Raw genomic sequence first — 7,766 nt, 5'->3', positions numbered from 1 at the left:
TCCCTATGAGTTTGTTACAGGAACAGGGTCTGATACTGATGCCAGTTAGAGAAACAAATAAATAAACAAATAAAAAAAACCCAGAACTCTAAGTAAAAAGAGGTTAATTTTTACATTGTTACCAAATTTACCAGCATTTCTATTAAGGATGCAACTTTATTCTTATTGTTTTTGAATGATTTGATATTTAAAAATAAGGTATTTAGGATATAGAAAAACAAAGTAAATCAACAGAATTAAATATCCTCAGATTTTCTTTTATGGAAGGGATTAAGAATTCATGTGTAAATCAAGACTTTTTTATGATTCTTTATATTTATCCAAGGCAATAAATCTTTTTTCCAGGAAAAATTATTTTCAAGAATTTAAAACATTATTTTAAACTATAAATGCTGTTTCTATTCTTCCTTATGCTTTCTGCATTTTATAATGTATAAATTCAAATAATTTCTGTCAAAGATGTTATTCATATCATTGTAAAAACTTGCTAGGAAAAGAATCTTCTAAAAAAAAAAGAGCAGCATTGGTAAGTTAGGGATGTAGATAAAACATGGCTGTGCAATTCCACAGGCTGCAGGAAGGAACATGAACTTTAATGTTTGTTAGGCCAAAGGTATTATGATAACTTCCAACAACTAAACACGCTGTCCTTAAATTTTTAGAAGAGTTTATATCTTTAAAATAGTTGAGTCTTTGAACTACCGATAATTGTGTTTTCCTTCTGGAACTTGTTTCCTGTAATTATTTGTGCTTTCCTATTTTTTTTTTCCTACTGAAGTATCTTTTGTGTGTAAAAACAAACACCTTTTTGTCCTAAAATTGTTTAAAAAGCTTTAGAGACAAACATATACTGCATAGACGAGGAGGAATTCGATTTGTGAAAGGTGAAACCAGGTCACAGTTTAAATAGTGAACTGCATGCTCCTTTTTCTTTTTCTTTCCATATAAGATCCAGTCCTGAGCCTTTAAAGGAAGATTAAATTAATAGCGAGAACCTGTAAATATGCTTTTTCATAGCGAATGAAGATTTTGCCAAAATATAAATTAAGACAAACTTGCTGTGTTTTCTGTACTCAGCATTCTTCCATCAGTTCGGCGCATGCACAAGGAGAGTTATTCTTCTTCCAGCCTTCCAAGTCTTCACACTTCCTTCTCTGCCCCTTCCTTCACTGCCCCCTCTTTCCTGAAAAGCTTTTACCAGAATTCAGGTAGACTGTCCCCACAGTATGAAAATGAAATCAGGTGAGATCAGTGTCCTTTGTTTGCAAAGCAAAATTTTCTGCCGTGATATATTGATATGTTACTAACGAATGGCTGATTAATTTTGGAGTGACATTTATGCATCCTTATAGTGTGCTCATTTTAATGCATTTCTAATATATTGGTTTCAATTCCAAATATTTTTATTAAGAAACCTTTTAAAACCAACGTTTCAGAACTTCTAAAACCAGCTTTTTGATTACACGATTGTCTTGCTTTTTAAATTATTATTATTTTTGTACTATTTGTATGTTTCTTTGCCTTGGGCCCAAGAGTCTAAGCTTTGTTTCGTTTGGAACTAAACCTGGTCCAGTGCTAACACATACTAAGCAAACCTCCTCTGATTATGCCTTTTTTTACTTAGCTTCTCCAGAACTAGCTTATGGAACCTGAAAGCTACTGATTTAAACATCTGTACTAAAGTGATGGACATCATATATTTCTATTGTTATGTACATAGAATATTTCCTAGGCATTTCTTTGATTTTTCAATGACAGACTTACTTTTCTGACTCTCAGTGTAAATCACATAATGGGTATAGGATCATCTTGATAGCAACTCTTTCACATAGCATGAGAGTATCTGAATCTTGTAGATATTAGAGTTTGAATTGTTTTGGTTCCCCATATTGAAAATAGATAGCCTGTTAAGTCTTGTTCCCTAGTATTGAAAACGTATAGCCTGTTAAGTCTTTTAGCTACACAATATTAGATGTGATTTTAGAGCATTACCTTTTTAAAAAAGTTGAAATTATGAACTCTTACCAATCATTCAGATTCTTAGTGGGAAGAAGTGCGTTAAGTTGGGAATTCTTCTAAAAGGATGTTGTAGGCTTAGATGTTTGTGAGATTCATTCCTATTTTCATGTGTTTGCTTTACTCATTCATTTTTATTGCTGTATAGGATTCCATTTAATACACCACAATCTGTTCACTCTCTTGCTGATGGATATTTGAATTGTTTGGTAATTGGCAATTCTTGCAGTCCCGGAGAGGAATACATGCTATCAACCTGCGTGCCACTCAGATCTCCCTGGGTATTCTTTTGGTCTCCCTTCCTTTGGCCTTAGGAAATCCCCAAAGTTAACATATAACTAGGGAACCCTCTGTAACTACTTAAATTAGACTATTCCTTGAATTATTTTTGAGTCTCTTTTGTCCATGTGTGACAATTTTTTTTCCACTCCAAGAAAGATAATTAATACTGGAATAATAAAATTTTGAGTCTGAACTTTCTTCTGAATTAGTATAGTCATATTCAAATATTGTATTTCCAGTGAAGAAAGTTGATGAAGAATTGATTTTAAAGGGTTTTTTTAGGGACCACTTTACAGGAGAAAATTTAAAGAAAGTTAGCCACAAGAAAATCGTTTAATATATATAGAATATGCAATGAATTTAGAGAACCAAGAATAGACACACTCAAAAGTATCAGTTTGCCTTATCTCTGTAGTACTACCAATTAATAAGAATATAACACTTTCGGTGAACCTTATTTGCAATTTCTTATTGTTGTGTAAAAGTGAGCATCTGGAGAATCGCACTTTCCTTCTGGGAATAAAACCAGGCCTGAAAGTGACTATTAGAAATAGCCATTAAGAAGGTCAAAGATTTGCTGTGAATAGGATGTAGAGTACAAAAGCAATGACTTTTTAAAGATTACCGATAGTGTTTAATTAAGATTATATGTTCACCTTAGCAGTTTCTGCTTAGATATATGTATTCTTGCTTATAGTTTCCCTTAGCCCTTGATAGCTCATTCTGATAGAAGGACGTTAAAGTCCAGAGGGCAAATATACGTTCATTTTGCATTGAAAAATTCCACTTTTCTCTCGTTATCTTATTTGAGGTGCTATAGTTAAAAATGAGAACTTTTAAATTTGTAGAATAATTAAAAATCTTGCTGTTTAAAAAATACTTTGTAATGTTTTCTTGACTTTGAGAAATTCTAAAAATCAAAAAACACTTTTTTTCCTGTACTTTTTGTATGCTTTTTTTTTTTATAATTTGACAGCATAAACTCAATAGGCCAAAAAGACACTTAATTTTTTTCATTAAAAGATAACATAACCATAAAGCTCAACGGATCATCGGAGTAAACACCCCGTGTAACTGCCACCCAGTCCGTCAGTGCGATGCTATGAGCACTCCCGCAGCTCCTCGCATTTTCCCACCCAGGCAGCACCTCCTAGCCTGACATTAAATACCATAGCTTCGTTTTGCCTGGAACTTTATTTAAAAAGAATGATACAGTATAAATTCTTTTATATCTGGCTTCTATCATCGCTGAACATTAGTTTGTGAGAGTCAGCCCTCTGTTTATATGCAATTCTGTTTATTCATTTATATTGCTGAATACATTTATATTGTATTCCATTTAATATATCACAATTTATCCATTTTTTTTTGCTGGTGGACCTGTGGATTATTTCTAGATTTTTGGCTTTTAAAGAGTCGTGCCTTGGATATTGTACATGTTTTAGTTGTACATTCTATGCATTGTTGATGATTATCTACACAGTAGTAAAATTATTGGACAAAATTTACTCTTAATAGGTTTAACTTCAACTAATAGGTCACTTAGACGTAAATTTACTAGTTAAAATCTTGCATAGAACTTTTTTTAATTTGTATTTTGAAATAATTTTGAATTTATAGAAAAGTTGCAAAAATATTATGGAGAACTTTTGCTCTTTATCCGGATTCATTAGTTTTTAACATTCGACCTGCTTGTTTTATCATTCTTTGTCCATTTACATATGTATATGTATGTGTATACAGATATCCATTCATATATTTTATTCTAAGCCATTTGTAACTAGGTGAAATACATCATGTCCCTTTACTCAGAATACTTCAGTATGTATTTCCTAAGAATGAGGCTATTCATTAATCCAGTGATTTCTGACCTTTACATATCTCAATATCGCTACTTTCAGAGAGGACTTCATACATATATAATTATCATATCTGGAACTACTCAGAGTATTGAAGAGAGTATGTTCATAATACTATGAATTATAATTATCTTTTTACTTGGATACCTCTTATCTTACTAGTTGTATAGAGTGGGTCGCTAAATACGTATAGTCAAGTAAGGTATAGTATACAGGCTAACAAATACTACTTTTTAGAAGGCATATTAACTTGAAATTTGAAATTCAGATTAGGTATCCTTCTCTAGGACCATTATTCTGAATTATTAAAAACATGTCGAGTTACTTGTTCTTACGCAGACTGAATAAAAGGACCGAAGGTATTTTTAATATGGTTTATTGAATAGCAGGTTCATTTGCCTAGCATTGAAATGATAAAGAAAAGGGAATAAATATATATTTTGTTTTACTTTACTTTGAATTAATTTTTTAAAAATATAATGTTATATCATTGTTTAGTAGCTAAACTGTAATTGTCTGTGATGACATAGTATATTTATATAATATTCATTTATCAAATATAGTGTATACTTTATATCAAGTCATCTTTGTCACTCCTTAAAATTGCTTCCTATCTTTCAAGCCTCTAATTAAAAATTATCTATATTGAAGTTCATCAGTCAAAAGTGAAATGATAGTCATTTCTATTCACCTTTAAACTTTTTTTTTTCAATGCGAAAATAAGATTTTTGCTGATGAAATAGTTTGTGGTACAGTTTTGGTTCTCTGTAGTTCTCATATTCACTGATAAAAATAATATAATCACTCATTATAATTTATTATCAAAATAAAATAACCTTATCTATGCTGTGTTGATGACTTATGGGAATGCCTTTTATTCTAAATTCTGATTTTAGACATCTCTCTCTCTCTGCTAATGTCGTTCTTTGTTTTCCTGTTGCACTAGACAAGACACTGCTTCAGAATCAAGGTGATTAGTGGTCTAAATATTTTCACTTAAAAATTCATAAATTCTTCCAATTGAGTATAATCATTGGTTTAAAAAAGCAGTTTTGGCTGTCTCCTGAATGCATGGCATCATTCTGGTGCTAGGAGGGTTATATAGTAGAAAAAAATGTGATGACTGGTGTAATCCAAGATCACAAATGATGGTATAAAATGTAGATTGCAAACAGAAATCCTGTTTCTACTCTATTCCGTGTTGACATTTCCTTAGAACTAACTGCGCTGTGTCCTTCAATCGAGGCCTACTTTTAATTTTGAATTAAAATAAGTGAATTTGCTAGTTTTGAGGTATATATCTACAAATAAGGAGTTTATTCTAAATTCCAAAAGATGCAGAAATGAGAATCCTAAAAAAAAACATACTCATAAAATCAAATATGGTGTTCTGAAGAAGGTTACTAATCTACTTCTTCTCATCTTCATTCCGGTCACATTGGTTACTTTGAGACACTGCTGAGGCCTTCCAGACGTCCCACTGGTCTGGGCACAGGAAAACACCTACTTCCTTACTATGGAAGTCTGACCACAACTGTGATGACACCTCTTCCTCTTGACCCGCATGCTCTTTGTGATAAACATCCAGAATCACTGCTGAACAAGTTAACTGAAAACAGTTTGCTTTGTTCTAGTTTCTATGCTTTGCTTATATCATGAGCTCAACAGAAAACAGACATGCCCATCTTCCTATTCGGGACCACTGACATTTACAGTTTTTTCCATCGGTAGTAAAAACATAGTATTATAGATTGGACTAGAATGAGATGTACAAGGAGAAAAAAGTTATCTGAAAATCATTTTGGCCACACTGAAAAAATAAAAAGTGACTTTTTTGATACTTGTAATTGACCTATACCATTTAGATAATACTTATCTATTTTTTAAAAGCCTAATGGAAACATTAGTTTTACTTTGTGTCCTTTTAGGTTCTACAGCAGCATAGAATTAGGTTTGTTTATTACCTTAGGTATCATCTGGTTTATAATTTCCTTATTTTGCATATGGTTAGATTGATCCATAGGAAGGTTTAATATCTTGCTTGCTATCATTTTCTTAATTTGGGGTTATAAGGATGTGAATAAGAAAATGAGCTACTCAGAGATATTTTAATTCCAATGTAAAGAACTTAATTTAGAAAGGAATTGCATTCAGTGTAGAGTTTAGGAAATCAAACTCTTTGTTCTCATCATTCTTTTTTTTACACTGATTAATCTATTACTCTTGACTCATAGCTCAGATGCTGTATATTGATTTCCATTAGAACAGTTCAATGTCAATTTTATTTAATTAGTAAAGATTTTCCATAGGATGATATATGGTTACCCAGTTGAAAGCAGGAGTTAGATAAACTATTAACGTATCTGATGCAATTATGGATTAGATTTTACTATGGATGCTGTGGGAAAAAACTAAAGTTTCTTTACTGTGGTGTTCCATGTGGCTTTTCTCAGGGTGTTTACAAAGAGAAACCTTTTTCAGATTTCTGTTAAATAGTTGCTATCATATTAATCAAGTTTTGTTTCAGTCTTGAGTTGTGATGCATTGTGATTTAGCTATAGATTTAATCAGTGTATATCTTTTTTTTGGATTTTGTGATGCTGGTAGTTTTGAATGGGTGCTAGTGGGTAGGAGATGGGGGCAGTTTGCTGCTCAGCAGAGCATCTTTGTAAAACTGGTCCTGGCCTAAGAGTTTACCTTTGTGAGACATGCATTCACGTTGTTCTGATAGGAAATAATACATGACTGCACCCTTCTTAAAGCTGAGTTGCTGTGAGTGGTCACTCAGCTACCATCATTCGGTACACTAAATTAATTCCAGTGAATTAATTGTTATTAAAGCAGGCAAGTATGCATTGAAATTCTGTGTTAACATAAGACTTATCATGTTAATTTAATAGTTGCTGTGGTGAACGCTATAACTTCTTCGTCAGGGATATATTAAAAAGTCATCTTAAATCTCTGTGTATGTGGCCGGGGGGATTCATATCTATAGCTTTTAATCAATGCTGCACATAGAAGGACTTGGAAATGCCTCCCAGACTACATGGTGAAACACGTAATCTATTTCCCCGCCTTATAAGCCCTCGTTTGTGTCTACAGATTGTGATTCTTGACGAATTTGGACTGGTACTAGGTTGTATATATAGAATATACTGATTCAAAAATAGGTGGGAGTTCTCTACATTGTATTTCCTTCCTAGTTATTCATCTTTAATTTAATTAATTTTCAAAAGAAGTAATTACGGCACAGAATACTTTTCTGAATGTGCCTCTTGAGAAACAGTTTTATAATGTACATGTTGATTTTCCAAAATACAAAAGAAGGAGAAAAAAAGATTATATATATAAAAAGAAATTGGTTCTAATTTGGTTTGTCATTTAAAAAATATAAAGATAATTAATATGCCAATATGTGTATTTTCTACCATATTAATATGTTTTAAAATAAAACATTTTAAAAAAATTTTTAATTCTATTTAAAAATAAAAAAGTCTTTAATTTTGGAATGCAACGATTTCAAAAGCAAAGAAAATGAAGTGATACATTTACATAAATGAACACCTAAGAATACTGTGAAGTTATTTCCCTGCTGATATAAATGACATT

At 31.8% G+C, this 7,766-nt stretch overlaps 1 protein-coding gene across 3 annotated transcripts in view; it reads left to right on the top strand.

Annotated features, from left to right (window-relative positions):
- TBC1D4 (TBC1 domain family member 4) overlaps positions 1-7,766 on the top strand; it is a 170,448-nt gene that overhangs the window by 134,562 nt on the left and 28,120 nt on the right. The gene's annotated exons all lie outside the window — the stretch shown is intronic.

The sequence above is a fragment of the Pteropus alecto genome, unplaced genomic scaffold (assembly GCF_000325575.1).
Source record: "Pteropus alecto unplaced genomic scaffold, ASM32557v1 scaffold72, whole genome shotgun sequence".
Taxonomy (NCBI): Eukaryota; Metazoa; Chordata; class Mammalia; order Chiroptera; family Pteropodidae; genus Pteropus; species Pteropus alecto.
This window is presented reverse-complemented; position numbering and strand designations above follow the sequence as displayed.